Source organism: Passer domesticus, chromosome 2, assembly GCF_036417665.1.
Source record: "Passer domesticus isolate bPasDom1 chromosome 2, bPasDom1.hap1, whole genome shotgun sequence".
Classification (NCBI taxonomy): domain Eukaryota; kingdom Metazoa; phylum Chordata; class Aves; order Passeriformes; family Passeridae; genus Passer; species Passer domesticus.
The window spans coordinates 53,779,637-53,807,136 of NC_087475.1; the positions used below are offsets into that span (position 1 = coordinate 53,779,637).

Here is a 27,500-nt window from a genome sequence, read left to right on the forward strand (position 1 = left end):
ATTTCAGACACCTTTTCATGTTAAATATTTTTCAGTTGTTCATATTCTGGAATTTACTCTTGTGTGTATAGAAACTGGATGCATATTTGTACTTCAGTCTGATTTTTGTACTTCTGGGCCACTGCACATCAGGATTTTTCATGCCTTTCTACAGCCATCATAAGATAGATGAGATATGATTAAATAAACTCAATGTGAAGACTTGAATTAAAATTCACCAAAGGGTTAAAAACTGTGTTCTCATCACCTAGGTTTAGCCAGATAGCTCTGACAGCACTAAATTCTGCATAAGGGAGCTATTCAGTGCAAACTCAACTGTCACTACCTGTTCAGCCACTTCCATGCTGCTGTAAACTTTCACTTTCTGTTCAATATCTAAACTGGCAGATGAAAAAAACCGCTCTGATTCAGATTTTGCAATAAGACAATGCAAGTTCAAGGCACAGCACATTCAGCTTTGTTTCAGATGACAGCCTCTATTGTGGGACCTACTTGCAGGAAGTTGTATACAGAATGAAAAGTAAGATAAATCTCTTTAAATTCTGATTTGTCCACTCTCCCAGTCTCTGGCCTCCTAGTTTGCCTTCTGCTAAGCACAGCCTAGGGACATTGCCACCCATGTTACAGCCTGAGGGGATAAAGAGAAGGTGACCATTTCCACAGAAGTAGTTCACATCAAAAACAAATAAGAGCCAAAAGTTTTTGACATACGTAGGCTATCAACAAAAAATTATACAATTAGCCATTCTGCAACTGGTACAAGTTGACAATTGCATTAACAGGCTGAAGAGAGAGGCCTAGTTTCAACAAGTCTCACTACTGATGCAGGAAATTAATATAGAGATGTTAAGGATACAGGTACACTTGAGTTGCTGCAACAGCCATAATGCATTCTAGTGTGGTGCAAGTGCTAACAAAAGTTAATAAGGATATTCATATCAGATCACCACAGCAGTACACAACTTCTCTACCTGCTTTTACAAGGTCTGAAAAGAAATGGGTCTTGCACAATTTGTTGTCTAAGTTAATAAATAAAGTTTATATTTTTACATCTTTCCAGCCACTTTTAACACAGGAAAGATCAGATCATCAAGATTATAGGTATGTGAGTGTCAGAAATGAGGACATAAACAGATATCTCCAGGAGAAAACTTGTATAAATCATAAATGGTTTAATCTATGATGCAACTAAAATTATTCTAATGAAAGATAATTATATTTATTCCTTTTTTATGACTGAAAAAATACTGTAAATTACAAAAACCTCACATATATGCTATGAATTCTCTTATTACCTGCATAACTGCTGCAAATTCAGAACTAACATTAATTGGCACTGCTTAGGTGAGGACAATGATGAAGTTGCAGACCTATTGTAATTACTGTTAGCAAATTCACACAGAAAGCTGAATATCTGTATATGAATACTAATGTAGTTCTTAGCAAATCATTGTAACAAACTAAAGAGCATTCCTTCATATAAGAAACCTGATCAAACCAACTTTGATTTTGGTGTGGTTTAGGAGGGGTATTCTCTAATTTAGTGCTCCCACTAAAACCATGTGCCACTTTCTCATTTCCCTCTTTTCCTTCTCCCTCCCCCCCTGCTATCGGCTGGAGAGGAGAATCTAATCAGAGGCACCGAAGGCAAAGGTAATGGGTAGAGATAGAAGCAATTTACTGGAACAAGCAATGTGTTAAGAAAAAGCAACATTAACAGCAAATATACTAATAACAAAATTGTACAACAGAGAGAGAGATTCACATGGCAGAACGTTCCCCACAGAGCTTGCAACCCAACTGCAGCCTTGCCAGCCCAACCAGAGGAGAGCCCTTCCTTGTGGAAAGAGACTCCTTTTCCCCTGTCCCTGGTAATGAGGCGAGGTGGCATACGATAACATCTGGGACCTAGCCATGTCCCCTTGTGACTACTGTAGAAATTTAACCTGTCCTGCCTAGAACCAGGACAGCTTTAAAAAAAAACCAAAAAAAACAAAACAAACAAACAAAAAAAAAACCAAAAAAAAACAAAAAAACAACCAATAAATTTGGGCCATAGGACCATAAGACTAAAATCAAAACAGAAAAGTAATTGGTACCTGAAAAATGACAGAAAATATGGTATAGCAATATGTGGGATGAATTTGATACAACTTGATTTTTGTGCCTTTCCTGCATAAAAGCAGGATAATTTGTTTATTTGAAAATGACCATTGATAAACTAAATTTAATGCAGTAATAAAAATTAAAAGACACTCTACCAAATAATGATAGAATACAAGAATCTAAAAAGTGTTATCCTTTGCTTGCTTATTAGAATATTGAAGATTCTTTACTCCTTGTAAAGCAAATAAATATCTTTCATATTAAGTTCTGACACAGTAAAACAGTTTAAATTACTTCAACAAGGACATAGCTTCACTATTCAGTATTAAGCCATTTTTCATTTGTTTGTGTGAACTTCAGTTCAAGGTCTGCACATCGCTGATAAATTTCACAGCAGTCTTCCTTTCCTAGTCATGATGCCTTAGGCAAGGCCTGCGTGGACAAAAAAAAAGGTTTAAAATATATACTATTTCCTAAATTTTCTTCTCTCTGCTTTTAATAAGCTACCATGCCTTGAGACTTCTAAAGCCCTCATGGCTTTCAATCCTCCTTGTGAACGTGTAGGTTATACTTAACTAAACAATACTGAAAGGTGTATCCAAGCAACAAACAAAGTTTAGATTTGCAAAAGTCAGAAACTACTACTTTTAGTACTGTATCTATCAGAACATAAAATAAACAAATCCTCTTGCCATTACTAAAAATCTTGTGTGGTATACTTGAAAATTCTGAAGACATTACACTGTTATCAGACTTGAATTTAATTTTTGAAAAAAAAAACCAAACCAAAACCAAAACCAAAAAAACCCCAACCCAATATGCTTTGCATATATTTTCTTTTAGTTTGTATTCTAAATTGGATTGTACAACATGATCTACCAATTCTTAGGATCAATACAATACATCTGTCACTTTTTAAAAATTTATGCTTATAATCCCATTGTACACATATGCAGGAAGAAAAATAAGGGTTTAAACCAATGAAATTAATTACTCAGTAGTTCCAGTTTTATATATTCAGAAAACCTATCTCATTTTCTTCACCACGTCTTTTTATGTCTCTTACTGAGGCAAAAATCTCTGTTCTATAATGTTCCTTTAAAATAATATATATTGCAATATTTGAGTATGTTTCAGTTTTTCTTAGTTAATAGTTGAATTCATAGCCAAACATCCATCAGTATAGTAATTTAGTATAAATTCCCACACCAACAACACACTTAAGGCACATTCAGTTCACAGTTCCACAAATATCTCTTGAATTCTTTTATACCTTATTTAAAGAGAAGTAGGAGTTGAACTGACATTTGTTCAACAGATGATGTATGCAGCAGCCTACAATATGTGTTTAACAAGTACAAAGACTCTTGGAATAAACACTGTAACTTTTATTTTTAAACACTCATATTTTATGATTGGAAACAGAATTCCATAAGAGGATGTTCAAGACAGCAATATTACAAGTGGAACTACAGACTTAACTGAAAGTTTAATTCATTTTGACAACATTTCAGGAGTCAGCAGAGGTGATAAGATACTACAAAATATCTGTGGGCCTATCAAGGATTTCTTCCACATATTCAGTTCCTTTTATTCTAAAAAGGAGTTAATATACAGACCACAGCCATAAGTAGTGTTTTTTATTGATTACTGAAAACCTTTGTGCTCTCAGGGGTTAAAAGCCCATTTGTGACCGTATGAGAAAAAAAAATGGTGTTTTCATGAATATCCTAAATTAGGAGTACATTTTTTTGTGAAGACATCTTGAGGCATCAGAGTTCAACAAGTATGTTGCTGCTTTATGGAGGCTTTACACTACAGTTGTGCAGAAAGAATCTTGTATTTAGGGTAGAATGCAGAGAAAAATATCTAGTGTCTATTTGGGGTTGAATAGGGCACAAAACCTCATCATTAAAAAAAATAAAAAAAAAACGCAAGTAAACCAAAATGTCTTGCATATAGAAAGGTTCAGGACAATGAGATAATAAAGATGATAAAATAGAATTTATCCTAGTAGTGTATGTTGTATGCCTTGGGTTTCACTAGGAAAATTTCCCCATAACTGGCATCAGAGAAGTCTAGGTAAAGAATGTGCCAAAGCCTATGACATCTTGAATACATTTAGATGCCTATTTTTAAAAATGCAGCAAATTATATTTTACTGAAGAAAACTAATTTTAATCAGTTAGCAAGTCTTCTGCCTTGCTAAATTATCCAGTCATTGTTTTACCAAAAGATGAAACAAACACTGTTTTACAATACTTCAAATTAAATAGTACTTTGAATATAAACTAGCTGAGAGTCATGTTATATAAGGCTCTCTTTAGCTTGCAACAAAACTGAAAAAAAATAAATGAGAGGCAGTGATGCATAAGCTCAATATATTCGTACAAACTAGGAGTATGTTAGCTTTGCCTTGTTAAATATTTCTTAAGCAATTTTTAATTGACAACATATGTTGAACATCACATAGCAATGTGTGCAAAGCACTTTACATCTGTCATACCCTCCTGAAGCTAATCCCTCTTTCATGTGCTAGCTTTCTTTGTATTGCTGCAGGCTTTGTTTCTGTTTACTATCTTTCAAAAAGAAGAGAGAAAAAGCCAAGCTAGCTGTCAGTGAGAGCAGCTTATTTTACAACTATTCTAATTCTATTAATCTTTTGACTGGCTATCTGCTAAGAAATCATTACAACCAGGCAAAGATTTGCACAGAAAGAAAAAGTCAAATTCCATTCTTTCAAGGTGAGTGAAATTCCATTTATTTTCAAGGCTTAACAATGGCAAATGGTGTCTGAGAAACTTGGTGCCTTCAGTGATAGGGGTAACAGCATTTTTTTGGTAACAGAAGAGTGTCTAGTGTCTTCTAGCCAGATTTGTACAAAATGTTTGACACTGAGTCACACAGCACCCTTCTGTCTAAACTGGAAAGACATGGATTTTTTGGATGGACCATTCAATACAGAAGGAATTCAGTGTGGAGGGAAAACAAAAGCTGAACACAAAAGCAAAGCAAAACAAGGAATTAATTTACTGCTTCCCATGGGCGGGCAGGTGTTTAGCCATCTCCAAGATAGCAGGGACCCCATATATAACAGTTACTTGGGAAGAAAAACACCATCACTCCAAACATACCCTCCTTAAGTCCTTTGCTTTATATACAGAGCATGATGCCCTGTGGTCTGGAATATCCCTTTGGCCAAAAAGCAGAAGAGACCTTGGTTCTTTGTAAGCCTTGCTCAGCAGTAACAAAAACACCCCTATATCATCAACCTTGTGTTCAGCAAAAATCTGAAACATAGCTCCATACCAGCCTCTGTGAAGAAAATTAGTCTACCCCCACCAAAACCAGCACACTCTGTTGGAGATATTGAAAAGTCATCTGGACATGGTCCTGTGCAATGGGCTATAAGGGGCAGGTTGGACAAAGTACATAAGATAACTTGCATAGTTTTACATTAGTTAGTAAGTGAAACAGTTTTCTCATTCTGAACATAGCTGAAATATCTGAAAAATCTGAAAATAAACATCCCAAAACCAAGTCAGATTTTTTCTACTATTTACTCAGGACTTTTGTATGCAGTCCTTGCTCAGGCTGTGGGTTTTTTTTTTTTATACTTACACTAGTTGACATTCTTCTTTAAATTTTGTGAAATAGGCAGGTATTATGTCACAAAAATGTAAGATCTAGTATGAAATCGGAGAGATTATGGGTAATGCCTGCAATGTACTGTTTCAATTTACTGTTTAAGTCTATCTACAACTTTTCAGCATCTGTTTCAAATGAAATAAATTAGGTATTTCTTAACCACAATAGAAGGAGGACTGACTGCCTGGGCAATGTGTAAATACATTTGTCATCATTACGTCTGGCTTCTTTTTCATTTCTCTCTATATCTAAACTAAAGAAAAAAATGTGTTAAAAATCTTACCTTGTGATGGGACTTGTAGATATTTGTGGTAGTTTATGCAGTGCTGTCAGGAATTCAGTAAGGCCTTTCTAACCTGAGAAATTACACCTTGCTGAAGAGAATGGAATTTTCAACATTTGCTTTAAGTAGTGATTACCCCCTGGAAGGAGGCACAAAAAAAAAAAAAGTGAATAGAAGTTGTATATAAAGAAGAGAGAAGGTGGAAGACTAAGAGCATAGTTCTATATGCTCTTAGAAGTAAAGTTAAAGAGGTCCTCACTCCCTACACAAATACATACACCTTGACCTCCCACTGCTTGTTCTCATTCACCACCCTGTCATCGGTGCTGTTGAAAACATTTGTAAGGCCATAATGTGGAATAGATCCCTGAAGTGAGCTCTATTAATGAAAGAGTCTCCAAGGGTTGTTATTCACATCAATGATCCACTTTACAGCATTACAAATTGTTTCATTGGTACATTTGAAAAAGTGACAAATTCTAACACAGAGGCAGGAATCAGCAAGTGGTGTTAGAAAAGTGATTTTTTTAACCAGCTTCGCCACTGAAAAACACATGAACCTGAACTTTAGAAACCCATGGGGAAGGAAAGAATTCTGCAGAATTCTTATGCTGCTTTGCATGATAAAGACTTTACTCAGTGCAGTTCTGTTCTGACTTCAGGATTTTTGCTTAAGATTAGTTGTATAATAAATGCTGACTTGTTTTGTAATAATTATTTATTAATTATATTATCATTAGATCATGCTGAATTGTCTTTTAGATTGTTCAGCTCTGGAATGGAACTGTTTATGTCTGTTTGATGAGATATAGAACAAATTGGGATGGTTTAATTCACTCTCTTCATGAAAAAAAGAACCTATTTAGCCTGGACCACATAAACAACCCTTGTTCATCAACAACTTGATTCAGAAGATAAAGGAAAGTTGCAAAAAAGCCTGATCCTTGCAAAATCTAAAGAAGATATAATTTTGTTTTCTCCAAAACACAAGGAAAAAAAAAGTTGCCAACTCCCAAAGGAACTGGAATTGTAGTATAAAGTATAATTCTTCAAGTTATCCTCTTCCTCTTTCACTTATTTTATACTGCAGATGTTTTCCATCAATAGCCCAGAGAGTCAGATGTGAGTAATTCAATGTGCCATGATTAATGATAGTAGCATTAAAAAATATAGTCACTTTGTTCTTTCTAGAATGCAGAAAATTTACTACTTCTATCCTCTTTTCAAAAATAACAAAACCTGAAAAAATGCAGATGTATTTCATGCCTTCACTGTATACACATATTAATAAAACAGATGAAACCTCAATTCTTGTCATAATATTAAGGACCAATAAAACATTTTTACTAAAGCAAGTATCTTTCCATACAGTATCTTAGTACAGGCATGTTTTTGTAAGACATACTCAACAAGAAAATAAAATCAATATTTTAAAGTTCTTTTAAAGTCACTTTGAATTAGAATAAAGTCTAAATAAATAAATCTGTGTACAAAAATTTGATCAAAATGATCAAAATCTTTGGATGTCCTGCTGTTAAAAAATGGAATAATTTCCATCAATTATCTATATATATTCCTTCCATCAATTATCCATATAAATTCCTTTCCAGTCTACACTGAGCTTACTTTCTTGTCTCTTACAGGAAAAGGAGAAACAATATCCATTTAAGTTCACTCAACTAAGCCCAGAGATTCTGATTTCAATTCCCTTCCCAGCAAGGCAGAAGTACACTTTTTGTCTTTACATTTTAACAAGTCATATTTCTAAGATGGTTTTTAGTAACAGTTTGTAATATTATTTCAGTGGGAAGTGTGATTTGCTTGAATAGAATTTACATTAATCCTTTCTGCATCACCTGTTGACCGAATAACACCATATGAGAAGATTTAAATAATATATGCATTCAGTTAACTTCCTGAAAAACATTTTGCACCAAATGTTAGCTGAAAATTCCATAATATATGAACTAAATAAGAAACCAAACATAATTTGGTATGATTCACGTATAAACATATATCAAGACTTTTAATATCAACTAAGAAAAACCTCAGAAAATTGCTGCCTTTACTCATTGCTACTGAAATGCAGCAAAGATTTCCTTTATTTTCAGTAAATAAGAGAATCAAAAATAAGAGGATGCTAAGATTATAAAGATGGAACATAGTCATGCAACAGAAAAACTACATTACCATCACTCTGTCTTTTTGTAGTCTTAATTTTTGACTGAATTTTTACAACAGCATGCTGTCTCATTAGACACTATCAGTACCAATTTTCCCAGAAGCATTAACATAAAGGCCTTCACTCATGTTGTTCTCCAATGCATCTAATCTTTCCTGTAAAATGAACTCTCTAGGTCTACCTAGTATGTTTAAATTATAATAGTTTGACTGCTGACTTTTACTAACACAACCTTAAAAATCTTGTGTGTTGCTACGAATCTTCTGTTCAGATTGATAGCAAAGTTAGGGGAGACTATCTGAAAACTAAATTAATAATTTTGGTCTAGTCCAGGTCTAATAAAGGATAAACATTCCTCTTTTACTCATTGTATTACAATAAATATAAAAAATAGAAAACAGCCTGGTGAAAACACAGATAGGAAAATGGCAAGGAAAAATAAAAGAATAAGGCAAATTCATTCAACCATCCAGATATTTAATAACTCTAGTAATTTCAAATCTATCTTATTAACAAACATTTAAAATTACATTATCCTAAAAACCCACAGAATCAAAATGCTGTGAAGTTAAAAGACAATCATATAGCACAGTCAAATCTAGTATCTGCATTTCCCAGCTTTGTTTATCTTTATGTTTGTCTCATTAAGTGACAAATTCTTGAAATCTCTTCTAGTAGCAAATGTGGAGGGAAATGGAGGGAAAAGAAACATATCCAGGTATGGCACCAGGTTTGTTCAAGGTTCTCCTACCACATCAAATGTATGCAATGAGTTTGCAGTCACTTCTGTTTTTCAAATATATCCTACCAGTGACAACTGACATTTTGTACAAATAGATGCACTTTTTTCAGTGGCTTAATTAAGGGATTTTTAAGATTTTTCTTTGTCTTATGTAAGCTAATTCTCCTTCTCTCTCTGCTTTTCCTTGGATATCAGGCAAAAAAAAAACTTCCATGGATGTTTGAACATTGTCCTGTTGAATGTGTTGAGAAATGTTTTTGTGCAGCTTATTTTTAAAACTTGAGCAAGAAAGGAAGAACACTTCCCTAAAATGCACCTGAGCACCTGAGAGAAGATTATCTCTTCCGAGGCTGCTTTGAGACACTATGATCCTATGCTACATGAAACAATAAAATGTAATTTTGTACTAGATCTTCCCCAGAAAATGCAAATCATGGTTTTGGTAAATACTCTTGGAGACACAAAAGTCTTCAGACATATCCATCGGTGGCAGTGGAGAAAAAGTCCAAAAGAGGCAGAAAGAACATTTCAGAGAAGCATACAATTTCATAGGAAAAACAATGGAAAACTGAAAGGTTTATTCCATTCAAACCTTACCTTTTTAAAATAAGTTTAAAAATAAACAGAAAAGTAAAAAAGAAAAAAGGAAGAGTACAAGTTTGAAAAATCATAAGAAAATGTGTCCTTCTGCTATAGTTTATTTTTTTCAGCTTCTCAGTTTTTTGTTAGGTCATTTATGACACCAGTAATTTTCAAGATAGTTGCATCTTGATGAGGAGTAAGTCACTATTTGAAAGGAAAAAAATGTCTTGGATACTGAATTGGAGTCCCTTGAGACTAATCAGAAAGGATTTGCTGTCATTTTGGGAAGCTCCTCCTTAAACGAATATGCCTTGGGGCAGTTATCTATGAGTGTTCATGGACAAGAAGGCAAAAAATTATATGTGTTCAAATTATGAAGGAAATAGACAGAATAGGTCATGTCAATAGATGTTTCAATTTTGTTGGAAAGGTATTTTAAGTTAATTTTAAATGTTTCAAGTTTTGGGGTCTTTTGGTTTGTTTGGGGGGATTTTTTTTTTGTTGTTTTATTTTGTTTTGTTTTACTTGGAGGGGGAAAGAAGAAGTGAGGAGAGAGAATGAGTGAACATCTTTCCTAATAGTTATGCTCAAGATGAGGTACAGTCTCTTTAATTTATAGGGAAACGCAATGAATAATTTTGAACATATAAGTTGTAGTTGTACTCGTTTGATTTTCTTTTTTCTCACAAAACCATTTTTCAGGAATTAGTTTCAATTGGTTTTTCATTTGATAGCAGTTTTGCATTTACAACATTTTCAGTGACAGAGGTTGTTGGTCTTCATAGGAGAACGAGGCAGTAGAGGAATTCTTCTGTCTCATCCCACCTTTCCCTCTCTCTCTCAGTACTGCCATGCCGAGCACCTCTGGTGCCCATCAGTAACATGATATTGCTGATTTCCAGTTAGTCCCATAGTATATCAGAGGCCTAAACTTGTAGGAGAGTTGACACAAGACAAGGAGCAGTGTAGGGCTGAAGCTAAGAGCAACCTTACACTAAAATTATAGATCCCTTCCTGGAAAACTGCAGTGAATAAAGGAGTGTGAAGGTTTCACCATGCAACAAGATTTGTATACTGCTACTCCCTAGCAAAGCCTTATTTAAAAATACATAATGACCTGTGACCAATAAAACACACTGATGTGTTTTCATTTTTGTTGAGTGGGAGAAACTGCTAATGCTTATAAAAGCAGAAATGGCTTTCAAAAAGACTTATTATCCTGATTAACCTGATAGAAACCTCTATAAAATCAGCCTACTAGAAGCAAGGTAATAATGTGTCAATCATGTGCAAAGTCCACAGAATTTAGTACTACATTAATAACTTGTGAGGCATCATATGTACTTGTTCCAGTTAACTTTACACTTCTTGGCACAAACAAAGTAAAAATATGGAATAATAATTGCAGGTTTGTTTGTAATTATCAAATTTAATTACCCTGATGTTTTAGAACATAAATCTCTGTTACCAACTATGTCTAGTTTGTAACATCATGTATATTTATCTTTTTATTTGTGGTCCTAATTGGCTTAAAAATCTGATCCATGTCTTCAGGATCTATTTAATAATTGTAACAAATGTTATGCAATTTGAGTGAAGTGACAATTTCTCAGGCTTATGGCTTTCTTTTGGCATTACAGAATGTATCATATATGTACATAACATATCCTAGTCTGGTTTTGGCCCAAAACAAATTACACACCATGTTCTCTGCTTATGAATGAGAATATAATAATGGCTTTGGATCATTTCCAATAGATAGCCTTGTTCTATGGAAGAAAAAGACTTAAATTGGTGTACAAATTACAGTGTGCTACTTAACATCATGACTTACAAAACTGTCACTAAACTATTATACTTAGTAATACAGACATAGCCTGAGTGACCAAATAGCTAGTTTTTCTATATAAACATCCATCACATCAGTCTCAAAAGAATAATTAAACCAAAGACACTGGACTCCAAGTGGAGATTCTTTTGTCATTCACTTGAAATAAGTGAGACTCCATGTTAAAAAGTAAAAGAAAAGTAAAACAGAACTTCCTTAAAAAAATTGTTAGGTGGAGACATGTATTTCAATAATCTGGAATTTAGTTCTATCAATTCAAAGAAGTTGTGATTGTAATTCCTCAGATAAAGTTGATGATCCATATTCCATTGTGCGTTTATTTGCCATTCATGACATGTTACACAAAAATATGAAATAAATTTAGAATAATGTATTCTTCTCCAGGAGTCTAAACAACTGAAGGTGTGATGGTCCATTAATTTTAAAAAGTCAAGTTCGCCCTGCTAACATTAGATGACAAAAGTAGCTAGCTAAGATGTAACATCATTATACCAAATGGAAATTGACTTACAAGACCTTTCTACAGGGATTAAACAATTTCTCTCAACAAAGTAAACTCCAAACAGTCATGAGTTTAAAGCAGAGAAGATTTAAAATTTTATTATATTTTTCCCTTAACTGAAATATTATATTGCTTAAGGAGGCATATCAGCTTTGTCTGAATATAAAGCTCACTATTACTTGGTCCACACACGGTTTGTTTGTTGGAGTGGTATGAAATTTAAGCTCTGCTTCTGCAAGAGTTTAAATATATTCTTAATTGTAGGTACCACTCCATGGTCCAATGCTATCTGAATGAAACATGATACTCTTCAGCAGGGCTAATTGGTTCAAACCAGTGAAGAAGGAGTTGAAGGAGGTGCTCCAGGTCCTGAAGCAGAGATTCCCCTGCAGCCTGTGAAGAGATCTACACCATAACAAAAATCTACACCACAGGCTGTAAATGGCCCCATATTAGAGCAGATAAATATTTCCAGGTAGCTACCTCTGGCAAGCATGTACTCAAATAGGTTTTCCACAGTAGTTAATAATGAGTCAATAATGAAAAAGTAAAGGTAAACCTAAAATAAAAGAGGATAGTCCAGAGAAGGTATTGTTGTAATTGCCTTTGTTTCTCATTATCCAAATCCATTTTAATTGGCAACAAATTAAATTAATCTTCTGCAAGTTGTCTTTGGTTTGCCTGTGACAGTAATTGGTGAGTGACCTCCTTGTATTTACATCAACACATAAGGAATTTAATCTTATTTTCTCCCATCCTGTTGGGGAGGAAAAGTGAGGAAGGGGTTTGGAAAGTATCTGGCGGCTAGCCAAAGTCAGCCTACCACACAACAATAATGTATTTGATAATATAAAGGTTAAGGTGATACAGAACACAGATTTTAACTTTGCATTGAAGTATACAAGTGAGAATTTTAAAAAGGTGAGGGGAAAAAACTTTCATGGTTTTGAGAAATATACTCCTTTTACTAAACAAAATCTAACAGCAATTCTAAAGAGAGATATTTGGAATCAATAAACCTGCCAACTATTCTTGTGTATTTTTGTTAAAAAGGAAAGCTGGATATTTAGATGATCCCACTAAAGACAGAGCAGCAATCAAAAGAAATTTCGGTACAGCATGAAGTACTAATTCAAGCTGCAGTTTCCTATGTGAATTTCCAGAATGGGCATTTTCATGTTCTGAAGTTGTTTTTTTTTTTAATATTTACACTTGTACTACCATTTTTAATTGAGGGGGTTTAGATTACTAAAACTCAGTGTTATGCCTGGATCAAATCCTGGTAGCATTTATCAACCATATTCTTCTTAACTGTATTCTGACATGACTTCACAATAACTTGGTTTTTTTCTCTGGTTTTTCCTATCTACTCTGTCAAGATTTTCCCCAAAAAGAAGTCTAGAGGTACAGGTCACCTGTGATCTTTGAAATACTCCAACAGACATGTTAGACAGCTGAAGAGAGCAGAATTTGTCACTTGTCAGTTAAAAGCAATAACAAATAAATAAAATATTTCCAATTTCTTAAACTCTGTAATAAGTAGTTTTACAAAATAATTGCATTATTTTAAAAAGGCCCTATATATGTCCAGTGTAATCAGTTATGCTTCATTGTTATATCTAGGCTATTATAGTTATTTCATGCCGTGGGAACTAATTTTTGTTGGGAAGCTCAGAAAATAAAGGCAGGGACAAGTTTGCCTAAAGAGTGTTCATTGCTTTTCACTCACAAATGCCAGAATGAAGGTGAAGCAGTGAAAGTGTAAAGAACTGACATCAAAAGAATGTAGGCATTGAAATTTACAAGGAAGGTCTCAACCAAATTTTAAATTATATTACTGCAGACAATAAGAGAGAATTGATGATGGTGCTTGTTAATTGCTTATACTACGGGGGGTCTCAGAATATCTCAAAAAAGATTGAAAGCTGTAACACAGCTTTCCCCCCCCCAAAAAAAAAATTGTCTTCCATTAAAAATTTCAGTCTTCAAAACAACTTTTACACATTTGTATCTATGTGTGTGTATATATATATATATCTATATATATATATTCATATATATATATGCAGAAGAAAAATAGAGAGATAAATACACATATAATCATCAGCCAAAACTTGATATTTAACACAGGAAAAAGTTACATTTAGGTATGTGGGGAAAAGACCTTATTTTGCAGTCTTCTATAAACATACTATATACCTCAACTGCTATTTTACAGTTTAAAGATTCATGCTATTGTTCCATTAACACACACTTTCTACCAATAAAATAGCTATAAATTTAGGGCATAATTCAGCAAGACACACTAATCCTATAGACTTAAATATGCAGTGAAATATTTTTCTGCACTAAGATAATTAATCCTTGGATTGTCTGAGAAAAAGGTGCTATGTTTCAGAATAGAACTTGGTATTTTTCTCAAGAAATACCTGATCTGTCCTACAGAACAGAGTACAAACTTCTGCATTTTCTGACATATGCAATTAGGGTTTATGAGGTGTTTTGAGTGTCTGAAATGTGAGTTTTCATATATATAGGAGGAAGAAACCAGACAGATAATATGTCAGCTTTTGGTTTTGTACCAGCAGTGACACTGTCACTATTAAATCACAGAAAGCTCACTTTACTCATGTCCTGGACATTAAAAACATAGTCTGATGTCTGGTGAGACTTAGTTTATTTTTTTTTTTTTTTGGTAGCAGAATTCTTGTTCTCTGTATTCTGAGATAAAATGTTTCATTTTGTAAATGCAGATTCAATAAGAAGTCATGCCATGTTCCTCCATTATAAGCAGGATTAAAACATACAAAATGAGCTAGTCCACTAAGTGTGCCACTGATCTCCTAACTGCTAGCTGGGAAATATCTCCATTGTTATCCTCTCATCCTTAGTTCTGAGTGTACAAAAGTATTTAGCATAAGTAATATGTATTAAAATGTCAATAAACTGTCTGTGGTATTTGAGTCCTAGTTAGCATTTTTATTGAGCTCTTGTGTTAGCATATTCAGAGATGGACTTTTATTAATTACCAATTTAAATCCATACTTTGATACCATGGGTCATTATTAAATGGGTCATTTCAAAATTAATAGCTCTTACCAAGTGCAATACTTCAATTTCAGCAGATTTCACTGTTAGTAATTAAAGTGTGCATGTACCCCAACCTATTTATCATGGTAACCAGACAGCTTAAGATATTTACAAGATAATGTTCTTGATAAAAGACAATATTCTGCTCCATTGCTGTTTTCAATAGCATTTTTATTTCCAATAATCCAATCTAATTAAGATAAACTGGTTATTTACCTGTTAGCGAAAAAAAACTAAAAATAAGTTTAGATCTCAAATACAACTTAGGGAGATAAAAGAGTTGAAGTCTCATCTTGCTTTCTTTTGTGGTTTTATGTGGAAATCATTGATACTGTTCAATTATTAGGGACATGTGTTACATGTCTACTACAGTTAAAGATTGTGATATTTTCAGTTAAAAATCTCAATATTCAGAGGTCATAATTTTGACTAATTATAACGTGGCTAAAAGCCAAGTTTAAACTTACCAAATATTTTCTAAACAGTAGTTTTTCACCAAAACAAAAAAAAAAAAATCACGGTGTCCATGCACTAGATCATTGACTAGAAAAACTTAAAACTCTTGAATATGTTAAGAAGAATGTGGAAATTAATATTTATGCATTTTTAGATGAAAAAAGTGAAATACTGTAAAGTTGTGCTGATTTAAGTAAATGGCATTTTCAGTGGCAAGAAATTATTGTTCCAGCTGTCAAGTAGCAAGAATTCACTTCTGAAAATTACAGTTTTATATTTACTTTTGAGGAAAAAAATCTGAAGCACTTCACAGGGTCAGGCTTATAGAAATACCATTTCCCAGGAACTGGAAAAAAAACCCCAAAATGTGAAAATGTGAAAATTCACTTCTATTAGAAGAGAAAAATCATTGGTGTTAGTTTTTCCAAGATGAAAATCAATTCATATTTTAAACACTTAATATACCTATAATTTATTATCTTCTTCTTTGTATTCACAGAACATTTTGGCAATAGGATAAAATCTACATGATTGTTATGTGAATTCTTTGTCTCCTCAGTCAGACAGTTAGTTTTTCGGGATTGTTCTGCTTCCCATGCTTTTATTTTTCTGACATTTTTTTCTTCATTTGTCAATATAGAAATATTTAGCTAAATAGGTGACGGACAAATCCTTTTAGTATTTTTTAAGAAATTTTTTTTTTCACTCTTCTTTCTCCTACTTGACTCCACCTACTAATGTTTAAGGGTGCTGCCACAATACATGGTCCTATATTTCTGGCTATTTTGTACTTAGATGAATACTACTGGTTCAGTATTAGAAAAAGACTGAAGGAAAAATTCTCTATATATCAGAAATAAAATTTAAAAATTGAGAAGTCTCTACAAATCCTCCTGTCTTTCCTGCAGGGGCATTAACTACAGCCTATCTTCTTTTGTTTATAATAAAAGAAGAAAACTCCAGCTACTAGCTATATAAGAAGGGTGAAATATGACTCAGTTCCATTTTAGCTACAGATGTCCTCTCTCTTTCAACTAAGCTTTTAGAAGGTCAAACCCCCAACAGACAAATAGTCACTCCTGAGTGACTGATCTGAACTTACTCCTGAGCGAATATTCACTTAAACACACTTGATTCTCTTTGATTGTGATTATTCCAGAAATTAAAAACACCAGAAATATAAAACACAAGAAAGATTCCAGAAAATGTCTTATAACACATAGACAAAATAATTAAATGCATGAAAATGTACTTCTGTTGTAAGAAAATACCATGTTCAGCTTATGACTATGTGCACAATTTAATAGATTCACTGTGCAGATGAAAGTTTAAGTTTCACTGGAGTGGCTGCCATGATATGATAATCTGTACTGAAAAAACAATATCTGGTTTCACCAGATGTGGAAGGAGTATTTTTGCCTGTTTCCTCCTCAAACCCTTTAGTTCTCCCAGTATAGAAATTCTACAGATAAAAAAAAAGGTCAGCCTTTCTGCAGTAACAAGTACTTAGGTTTGAATCTTCACTAATCAACATAGAAATAAGAGACATGGTAACTGTAATATAATGGTGGAGCAAAAAGAACTTTTTTTTTCAGAATAAGGAATATTTCACAGACTTGTTAGGGTTTTGTGAGTATTTTTTACACCGTAATGGAAAATAAGATATTTTGTATCAATAACTAGTTACCTAATGGGAAAATACTAGCAAACATAAATGGTTGGTGTTCAAGGTAGCATGGTATTGTGTCATGAAAGGTATTTTTGCAGAACAAATGAACTGCCTAACAAACTTAATATAGACAGATAAGTAGTGGCATGATAAATGTTTGATGGTTAATGACACTTGAGAATAGTTATAAGTAAACAAATTGAAAGAGTAGAAAAATAATCTCAGTCAAAAATATTCTGGGAAAAAATATTAATATCAAAAATTTTAATGCACAGAGGGAACTACAATTCTAACTGTACATGCATTTTGATGGGCTTAAATTTTGTTTTTAGTCAGTTAAGTGAGCGGTCTACATCTGAAATTAAGAAAAAAAATCAGCTCAGTATTACCTGAGGTCAAAAAGCCAAATTGGACATCATGAGCTCTTAAAAACAGAGAAAAGAACAGATAATATTGCTGTGTCACTAATACCTCTGTGGTATTCCAGTGTGTCGAATATTGCACTTGCTGACAGGATGGATATAACTGATATGAAGAAGGTATAAAATGTTTTCTGTAGAAGGAAAAATTAAATAGAACAAGAACCAGCAGGCTCTGCATGTATGATAATGGTGGTAATGGTATGATAAAAGTGTATAAAACAATGACTGGCATGGAACAGATGAATAGGAAACCATTCTTCACTGTTTCTCATAGCACAGAAAGTAGGGACAACAAAAGAGATTATAAGGCAACTGGTTTAAAACAAATCAAGGGTAGCAGAATTTCACAGAATGCATAATTAAATTCTGGCACTCATTGCTACACGATATTTTGGATGTCAAAAGTACAAATGGGATCAAAAGTAGATTAGACAAATTCATAGTAAAAATATCCAGCAAGGTCTATTAAACACTGTGATGCAGAAGCAAAGTGTTCATTACAGAAGATCTTAAGTACTAATTGCCAAAATCTGATAATAAGCTGGTGGAAATACTACATTGACCTTTAGTAAGCATTTAGCCAAGGACAGGGAGACAACACTGGGTTAAATAAACCTCTAGTTTAACTCAATATAATTAATTTTAACTTTATTATTTTAACATTATTCTAAGAAGCATCCATTTGGTTTAAAAGGGAAAAAATTGCTCAATATTTCTTATTTTTGGTTTACATGAAGTCAGAATGGAGATGTTAAATCTTTTCTAGCCTTTTACAGCTGTCTTAGGAAGAGCCAAATTATTGTATCAGACCTATGAATGGATGAGCCAGTATTGAAAAAATAAGAACTGACTTAAACTTTCACTCAGAAGTTCCAGTGAACTGAACAGCCTTTTCAGATTCAACATGTTCAGATAATGAATTTCCATGATTCTGCACAACCTAATTCAAGACATTAGTGGAAGTTGAACAACAAAAGTAGTGCTCATATTTCTTTTCTAGATAAAAGTAGAAAATAGTGGAAATCTCATAATACATGATAATGACATATATTTACCATTATTTTTTCCCAGATCAATGAGCCTTGATTGACTTAGCTACAAGGGTGGTAGTGGGTGGAAAAGAAAGGAGGGGGAACTGCATTGTTGAACTCAACTGTAGCTATAAACCATAAATGTCAGTTTTGGTTAATATTCCATATTTTAAGTAATTCTCTATGAAAAGTACATACCTACATGAACAAGGCACTAGCTGGTGGATGTTAGGTTACAGCATCTTTGCTCTTTTATCAGATCTCACAGATGTTTCTTCTTGCAGCCTTTTCTAAAAAGGGAATTCCACCTGTGAATCATTTATAAAAGGTAGATAAACTATGATTCAATTCTTAAAATATAGGATATCTCTATGTTACTCACTTATATGAGAAATTATAATTTATATTTTTTCTCATATATAAAAAACCTTTCATAATTGCATAATAAATAAAAATGTTTTGATAAATAAAAGTCAATTAATCTGCATACTGAGGATTTTAATCTAATATTATTTTATCTTTAAAAATGCCATATATCTTTGTTTCTATTTTTAGTCTCTCTATACTTGTTTTGCACTCTGCCTCGTCTGATATAGTAGAATCCTTTTTTACTTTATTTTGTATATATTTATTTTTGTATTTAAATTTTTTCTACTCTCTTCCCAGTTCTGTATTAATCTTTCTGTGGATGTCACTATCATAATGTTTGAGTCAGATTTTTAAGTGGGTCATATTCAAATATGTCCCATATTGAACAGAAAAATATGTCACATCCAAAGTAGTAATGCCTTGGCAACATTGAATATTTTAAGTATTTTACTTATTCATGGTAAGTTTAACTGCTAGACAACAAATTAGACCATTTAGATCCTTAATTTTATACTTAGGTTCCTGATACTTTACTAGGTTATCTTTATGGTGTGTGATCTTTACACAATACAAGAAATTTTCATTGGTAACTAATTGTGATCAGAAATTTTTCCCCTTCCAGAAAGTTATCTGCATCTTCTTAGACTGAGCTCAAGTTTGACATGGGCTTCAGTTAGGTTTTTTTTGTTTGTTTGGTTGGTTGGTTTTTTTTAATTGATGAGTCCAATATGACACAAATTTTACTAAAGAAGTTTAGTACTTCAATGCAACATACTTATTTTTAAAATCTCTAATTCATGAGGGTTATTACAGCTACACACTCCCATTCTGAGGCACCTCCTCTAAGACACAAACAGAAATTGTCCTAAGGTTAAAGCACTGCAAAACACTTATAATTATTCTCTATGTATATAACATCCTTATTTTTTTACTTAGAAAATTCTTGTTTCTATTTTCTGTTTTCTGAAAAGAAAGGCCCATTTCCAATGCCACTGAAATCACAAGTGAATGGCTGCAGCATAAAGATTAGTAATTTAGAAACCAGTCTTATTTAACAGAATGTTTGCTCCTTCTTTAGTCTGACAGACTGCTTAGACTGATGTCACTTAAGAACTGCATTGTATTTCACTGAGCTGCAGATGAATTTATTTTGCTAAGACCACAGGCTTTTTCAGAACTAACTATTTCTATCTCAACTTCAAGGTTTTCCACTTTTATATATATATATTTTTTTTTAAATCAGTTCTGCTGCATACAGCAATTTTTTTTTTTTTTTTTTGTTCAAATCCAAGTGCAGCCTTAAACTGTTCTACCATAGCAGTATAAATCACTCTTTCATGGTCACCAAGTTTAAGAAACTGAATTTAAAATTTGCTCTCTATAGAGCAAATTGTGACCTTTATCTCAAAGAAGCACTCACTTCAGGCAGATATGATTCATTTTTTATGCAACAAACTAGAAAAGGGAAAAGTCCAACAAACTCCTTATCATAAAAATATATAGAGAAAAATATACTAGAAAATGAGAACATCAAACAACTAAATGTTGTGAAGCTAAGAATATGAGCACTTAATTTCACCATCTAATCATTTTGAGCAAGACAGTTGCCTTACCAAAACACAAGCCAGTATAAACAAATGCATAAATTTGATCTCCCATTGTACCTTCTTAAAACCTTGTCTGTGTGCATCCCAAAATTAAGAATCATGAGATGGGATGGAGAGTGCTTAATGATCTCCTCTGCAATCTCTATACCAATGGGGAATGAAGAAAATCTGCAGACCAATTTCCTACTCTATTTTGCATGATGTTGGTACTATTCAAGCAGCGAATCCATTAGCAGAGAGAAGCAAACTGTTAACACAAGATCCCATGAGTCAAAGAAATTCTATCTAGAAAGACAGAGAATTTGCGTTATGGAAAAAAATACCCAATCACTTCCTACAGTAACATGAAGGAAAAAGAGAATTTATTTAATCTTTTGGAAGGGAAATATCAGATTCAGATATGAAAAAAAAAAAAAAAGAGAAAAGAATTTGGACTGAAATTTGGGAAGATTACAAAGGAAAGCTGGTTTTTATTAGAAAAATTTTTATGTCTTCCAGAAAATCTGTTCAAGTCTCAGGAGTACAGGCACTTGAAACTGGAAAATAAGTTGTAAAATAGTAGAAAGTATGTTTATTGACCTACATTATAGAGAGTAAGGACAAGTATTCTATTTTGCCATTGAAGTATATGGATCCCACACTTAGGTACACTTAGGTATTACAGTCCTGAATCCACACATATGCCCCAACCATGTGCATCAGCAGTAATTCTTCAGTTTCCCTGGCGTCATACTCATGTAATCTGATACCGTCAGAAAAGAGAAAGACAAATTGCATTACATTTAAATTGTGACTGGAGAACTCTCACCTGTATCCCTGTATCTTCTTCATATAAGTGAGTCTGTATAACAGGCCAAATGCAAACAACCATAGTCAGATTTCATACAGCTTCAAGACTGAATATTAGGTTGAGCTCTGTGTATCAGATTAATTAGTTGGGCCCTTCTCTAAAGTACTTGTACTGAGAGAAAGGACTTTTAGAGACTTAGAGCTGCACTGGCAACTTGCTGGGTTAACTGCAACTGGCAGCCAAGCAGATCTGACATAGATATATTTTGGACTCTCACTTTCACATGGAAACCAATTAATTTGTTTCAAAAGCAGTAATTAAAAAAAAATAAAAAGAGAAATATATATCTTTCTTATCTTTTGTTTCCTAAGTAACAGTCTGCATTAACTTTGCATCAGAAAATCCATGTGCATATACACAAATTTATCAAATTTGCTTGAAGATTAAACATATATACAATCATCTTAAGAAAGCATGATGTGCCCAATCCTTCCTTCAGCAACAAATATTACACTGCATTTCAGTTAAAAAGTTAAATTATAGGGTTTTATTAGACAATGTCAGTTTTGAAAAAATATTATTATTAGGGCACAAAAGAGTCCCAGCTGCAGAAAATGAAATTTTACCCACATCCATAATTAATCAATATTTCAACCTTGCAATATATTCTGAAGTGTAAAACAATTTAAAAATAATGTATTCAAAGACTCTTATCTCTTATGTGGTCTTCCAGAAATGTATTGACTTTTCCCGAAGCTTGATTAGAAGCAATTTTCGTCTAAATAGCATTTCACAAATTAATTCTGAGTCAAATATTTCTTTTAGCACTAACAAAAAAAAAATATTTTGAAATCTCCTAGGTCTTATGAAAATAACTCCCTGTTCTTGTCTGTTACTTGTTCCTGTCCTTGCCATTTTCTGCTTTACTGAAAGCCAGTGCAGGTTTTATACGATTCCTAGCAGTAATCTCAGGTGTAAGTTTCTTCTTGTTCTTCCTTTCTGCTCTCCTCTCTTATCAGTGCTAGGAATAGGAACTTCTGTCATGGAAAGAGATGGGAATTGCAGAGAGCTAATCCACTGGCTGAGCCCTACAAGTAATTCCTGCCACATTTCAGGCTTTGCAGCTGTACCTCCACATGTGCTGATGAGCTTGAAGCAGGGTAGCAAGAGGACTGTTCTTGAGGGGCAGGAACAGCAGTGCTGACAGACACCAGAACAAAAGCCCAAAAATACTGTCAGTAAAAGGCAGCACACTATTCAGCATTCTTCTAAGAGTACAGTAAAAGAGAGCATTATGTATAAAGGAAGAGGTACTGGGGGTGAGAGTTATAAAAGTGAAATTACAAGTATGTTATCAAGTATGTTCTGTGGTAAAGTTGAGCCTGTCCTGTTACTGCCTGGGACTGTGCCTGTCTCCACAGCAATCACTCCAGAGTCATTAATTCTTGGGTGGTCCAGGAAATCTCTTGGTAGTCATCTGTAAAGATGAGATGATGGATTGGATTGAGACAAAATTCTGACTTGAAACTAGATCATTAACTGAACCACTAGAATTAGGAATTTTGGACAGGTCTAAAAACAGCCTGAGGCAGTTGCAGCTGTGTCTAGTCCAATTTGTGTGCTTAGAAATGTTGATTAACACCCTGGGTGGTGTGTCCCAAAGACTCCTAGAGGTGATTTCTACTATGGAAATAATTAAATTGCATGTCAACTATAATTTTTTAATAAAAACTATTCCTGCAGACATGGTCAGGTAGATCAGTCTTTTGTATGGAATTTATTTAAGTGATGTTTTGCGAATTCTGAAGACACATTAAGAGCAAGGAATTATGTTTGTTCTAGGGCCAGCTGGTTTGAAAGAACTATGCAAAACATTTTTTCAGAAATCTTTCCTAATCCAGCTTCAGATGCTACTGCAAAGACTCTTGTAACAGCTTTCTCTTCAGACATAGAACCCCCATCATGACCAAAGAGTGAAAAACCGTGCTGTTCTGGGGACTCAATTCCCCATGCAATGAATACCTCTGTGAAGGTCTGAAAAAATAGGTTTTTCTTTATTATCCCCATAATGTAATTGCATAATAATTATAATGTATCTATAAACCAGTAAATTAGTTTTTCTTTAGAAAATACCGCCATGACTGTCTATGAAATGAAGAAAATGTGCTACATATAGTTCTGATTTGCACCTAATATTTCTCTGACTTTAATTTTCTGCTGCAAATTACTAACTTACCAATAAATAAATGTAAGTTTATTGCTTATATTATCCTGATCTTCAAGAAATGTTTTCAGTCAACTATTTCAATTGGTGTGAGAGCAGTGCTTTCTCATCTCTTTTCAGAAAAGCTCAGTCATATCTTCTCTCAGATAAATATTACTGTCCACAATTTTTTTTTAAATTCACATTACAAGAAAAGTGGAAGAAAACCTCCTCATGGTCAAAGAAGTGAAATTGAAAATACACTTATACTGGAGAAAGTCACATCATCTTCATCAAAACAGGACTAGCAGCACTTACAAGCCTATAGCAATCAAACAAATCTTCAAAGAGAATAAGAACAAAAAATTCTTTTGTGTTTGGGTCCTACAGTGCTCCCCTGGAAGTTACAGAGAATCCCAGGCTGCCACTTCATGCCAGAGCTTTCACACATCTCAGTGGCAACTGGAAATACCATCCTTCCTCTTAGAAGTTCAGGCTCTCTTAGAAGTCCTTGCTCCTGCCAGATGAAGCATCACTAGATAGAACATTGTCTTATCTTTGGGAAAGTGCTTTGTCTCAGGATCCTCATTAGTCTGTATTAGGTGGAAAGAACCACAGGGTACTTTGATAAAACATAGCAAATGCTGCAATATCTCAATTTGAAAAATATTATTAAGGAATTTAAAAGGTTATTTTTCAATAACATCTGTGGATTAGGAAACAGGTTACTATTATTGATGAATGACCTAAGAAAATCCATTCTAAAGAGACTTTTAACTAGATTTAGAAAGAAATCAATTTAAACCATAGGATGAAAATACATCCCAGTCTGCAGACACATATTTTATATTCCCAGAATATTGATGATTGGAAATATACAGCAACATATACTCTCCAATATGTGAATGTTGGAAGCACAAAAAGAAGATACATAAAAGATTTTGAATTGATGATACATATGACATTTTCACTTTGTCCAGATTCCTTCCAACTCATTGCTGACATGATAAAAGGTTATTATTTAAGTTTCAGAAGAGTTTCTTTTTCATACTTGTATGCTTTAGTCCTTGGATGCTTGCCCAGTTCTCATCTCTGATTAAGTATTTTTATTTTCTGATATTATTATAGACTTCTAGAGTTCTGGAGGGTTTTTTAATTATTATGGTTAAGCTTTTAAGTTATTAAGAAAAAAAAGAGAATATACATTTATTTCCTTCTGCTAACTATCACAAAAAATATTACTCCAGAGATTCCATATTGTACAGATCTGAGACTATAAGAATTCAATGCAGACTCAGCAAAGTATTATTATTTTTGGAAAAGTTTTTTACTTTCACAGCAATAAACAGAGAATAATGACATTTTTGTGTCAGAGGCTGGTTTGACAAAATTTAGGAAGTGGATGCAGTTGCTCAGTTTACTTTTATTCAGCTGGTTTGAGGGTTTTTTAAACAAATTTTGATAAAATTCACATGGACTGCAAAACTAAAATCTTTGCTTAAAAAGTGGTAGTTTTACAAAGCTCTAATTTTACTATCATGCACAGAGTATAATTTTGAAAGCTATAGAGTGAAAAATAAATTCTTTTGTGATTTTAGCAATTGTGATAGTCTGGTCATGGTTATAAGTCCAGCTGAGATGAAACACCATACAGCCACTCGTTCAATATCCTCGTTTCTTCTCCCCTCACTCCTGTGGAATGGGAGGAGAATCAATGTAAAACTTGTATGTTGAGATAAAAAAGAGTTTAATAATTAAAAATAAAGCAAAAACAATAATAAAAAGAAATTGGTAAATAATAATATTGATAAGGGAAAAAACCCCAATTTATGCACAGTGCAATCACCACCCACTGACCAATTCCCAAGCCCTGCTTTGTTCCCCTTCCAGGTAACTCTCCCCAGTTCACACACTGGGCATGACGTTCTGTGGTGTACAATATCCCTGTGGTCATTTCAGGTCACCTGAACCAGCTGTGCTCCCTACCAGATTCTTTTGCATTTCTCCTCACTGTCACAGCATGAGACAAGAAAAATGTCCTTCGGATAAACATAACAGCAAAATCAGTGTGTTATCGACACCATTCTCATTCTGGATCAAAACCACAGCATTGTAACAGCCATTGAGAAGAAATATACCCAGGATGTCTTCACATTTAAAATTTCATGTCAAATTAGAAAAAGTTGAAAGAGCAGACAAATAGAAACGTGTGGACTTTGGAATGAAGACTTGAAACAGCTTGTGACAACATTCCCTTGCATGCCTTTGCAGAATCCAGGATTAAGTTACAATGTTTGCAAAACAGAACATCTTATTTCATGGGTCAGCAGATTTACAGGTGGGTGGGAAACACTTTAAAAACTTCTAATTATTTGTAATGTAGTAGAATTAATGACTGCAAATCTTGCTCAAGCATATGGCAAGTGAGGTCATACTCAGGGTAGGGCTGGTAAGAAACTTATGTATAGTATTTCTTCACTATACTTTTTTTCTTTTTTTCCTGGGCCTTTAAAAAATAGAATTTTCATAGAAAATCTCTAATACTGCTGCTGAACTTATTCTTTGCTACAAAATTTTTTTTAGATCTTTTGAAACACAAGGATTACAGGCTGTTGAAATAAACTGGAAATATTTGATAACAGTTCTCTGGTTCCAAAACAGAAATAGTACATCTGATTACATGTGATTTGTATTGAAATAAACTGATCATAGAATCCTTAAGATTTGAAGAGACCTCTAAGATGATAGAGTCAACAGTTAACCCAAAACTGCCAAAAGCAGGACTCAGACAAGATCACAAATATTGCTACAAAATAAGAAAGAGTTCTCTTGTTCATTTATTTCTCAAAGAAATCTCTGTCTTTCCTTGACACATATAAGCACACAACTGCTGATCCCTTTTCAGTCTAATACCTCTCAAATACAAGATGCCCAAACAGAAAGGTAGGAGACACCTGCTAAAGCTGTCAGTTTCAATTCAACTGAAAAAACTTTTACTTCATATGATACATAAATAACCACATAACACAAACATTGTACTAAGACACAGAGGAAGTCACAAGAAAATAATATCATAAAAATTATGACCACCATTAAATATTACTACTATGAATAATGACAACAATAATAGTTAAATTATTTAAAAATACTTTTCTTTCAAGTTAATAATGATCCAGAGGAAACCCAAATCAGTACTTTTCTGAACTACTGGTTGACAAAAATTAGAAGAATATATCAAATTATATGAGAGAAAAGATGATTCTCAACTTCTTACATGTGTTATATTTTTTCTTTAGATGTCTGCTGCTGATACCTGTAAAGATAGAATAAAAAATTTAACAGAATTTTAAGAACCAAGACACATCAAAAATCTCCACTCATAAAGAAACAAGATGGTCTTTTAAACTTCCCAAAATAATTATAACCATATAACTTCACTGGGTTCATATTTAGTGTGCTATCTAAGATTCAGCTCACAATATTACTATCCCATAGTATTAAAACATATAATCTAAATTCAGAACTTGAACTCTCGCTGTCATTACTGATGGCTGACAGGCATCACTCCTACAGGACAATTTCCCCTGAGATCTTGGATGGAGAGAAAGAATCATTCTATCAAGCTGGTCATTATTTTCATTTGCAATGAAAGATAGGGCTGGCCATAACTTAGACTATAGTTCTAGTTTTTACATACCAAAATTCAAACTAAAATACTTTGAATTTTTATACATATGTGTTAAAAATATGTGAAACCTTTAAATTTACTTGAACTTGTGAAACACACAGTACAATTTACTCCTTTTCAGATCTGAAATGCAATACTTCAAATCTAGACTTGAAAAGAGAGAAGGAATTATTACTAGACAAAAGGATCTCCATAGGTATGATGAACATGACAAAGGTCATATTCCAAAAGGCCTAGAGTTGGCAGGAGGTGCAGTCTCCTAAGTTCAAAGGTCACTCTCA

General features: G+C 33.4%; 1 long non-coding RNA gene across 5 annotated transcripts; it reads right to left on the bottom strand.

Moving 5' to 3' along the window:
• Window positions 1-557: 557 nt before the first annotated feature.
• On the bottom strand, window positions 558-27,497 carry LOC135295420 (uncharacterized). 5 transcript variants are annotated; one of them, XR_010357508.1, is made up of 8 exons: window positions 27,395-27,497; window positions 26,806-26,844; window positions 22,673-22,805; window positions 22,459-22,528; window positions 18,761-18,852; window positions 6,038-6,176; window positions 2,401-2,538; window positions 558-628 (listed from the first exon to the last, which is right to left on the bottom strand). It is a non-coding gene; the product is annotated as an uncharacterized LOC135295420 (long non-coding RNA). The 5 variants fall into 5 exon arrangements; XR_010357506.1 differs by having other exon boundaries at window positions 18,761-18,870; XR_010357510.1 differs by lacking the exon at window positions 26,806-26,844 and having other exon boundaries at window positions 18,761-18,870; window positions 27,395-27,495.
• Window positions 27,498-27,500: the final 3 nt, after the last annotated feature.